Below are 1358 nucleotides of genomic sequence, written 5' to 3' on the forward strand. Positions count from 1 at the left end.
CTCATGGCTTCCTTTGAAACCCTAATTTCCACCCCTTCCCATGGTCTTTGCTCGTCCATTTTATGTAGCCATGGCCACCTCGCTTGAAGGGCAACATTGAGACATTGTAGATCCGGGACACCTAGCCCACCAGCCCATTTTGGAGTGCAAACGGACTTCCATGCCACCTTGTATTGGCCACCATTAGCCTCCGCTGCTCCCGCCCAAAGGAATCCGTGACAGATCTTGTTGATCGCCTTGATTGTCTTGGGAGGTATCTGTAGAGCAAGCATTGCATGGACTGGGATGGCACACAATGCCGCTTTCACCAGCACCGACCGACTGCTTCGGGGCAGGATGCCCCCCTCTAAGAAGGCAGCTTTCTCGCTACCTGGACTACCAGATCATCGAGCTGTGCTGTCATCAGTTTCCTCAAGCTAAGCGGGAAGCCAAGGTAGCGGCATGGGAAGGCCCCCACAGGACAGTCAAGCAGCTCAGAAATTCGGTCCACTTGCTCCTCTAAGCACCTGATAGGTATCGCGCAAGTCTTTGCCCTGTTTACCTGCAGCCCCGACGCACCCGCAAATGAGCCGAGAATGGCATTGCATATGTGAAGATCTTGGGCCTCCGGTTGCAGGAAAAGCATTAAATCATCCACGAAGATCAAGGCCCGTTGGTTTGCCCCCCCCCCCCCAAATGGCGAGAGCAGGCCCTGACTATCCGCTAAGGCAAATAACCGCTGAAGTGGTTCCATCATCAAGATGAACATCATCGGGGACATCGGGTCACCCTGCCTAAACCTCTTCTTATTCCCGATTGGGGCCCCTGGCACGCCGTTGACAAGGATCCGAGTTGAGGCAGTGGAGAACAAGCATGCTATCCACGTAATCCATCGCCTACCAAAGCCAAGGGCTTGCAAAACTTCCAGCGCGAACGGCCATTGCACCGATCGGCTACATAGTCCGAAGGTTTAGGAGATGGCTCGCGCGACACGCAACCTGAGAGGCAAACAGAAAGGTGGCGCGGTGGGCAATGATGAACTCCACGGGGATGAGAGCTCACGCGACGGCGAGCCCCCGAAGGCTGATGATAGGAGCAAGGAGTGCTGGCCGGTCCTGTACATTTCGAATCTCTTGGCGGCAGGATTGCTATGCTGCCACAGGGGATCTCTCCTTATCCAAGGTGAGATTCAGAGGATTCTGTTGCTAGATGAAGATGATAGGATTGTTGACAGTCGGAGATTGCATGCACGGGAGGAAATTTCATCGAGTTCGGTAGTTTGGATGCCATGTCACGTTGCTCGGGTTGGAGACACAGTGGTGTTGGAAACTGGTTGCGGCGGGGTGGATTTCAAGGTGAGCGACCGCCATGAATGCGGG

Source organism: Triticum dicoccoides, chromosome 7B, assembly GCF_002162155.2.
Source record: "Triticum dicoccoides isolate Atlit2015 ecotype Zavitan chromosome 7B, WEW_v2.0, whole genome shotgun sequence".
NCBI classification, from domain to species: domain Eukaryota; kingdom Viridiplantae; phylum Streptophyta; class Magnoliopsida; order Poales; family Poaceae; genus Triticum; species Triticum dicoccoides.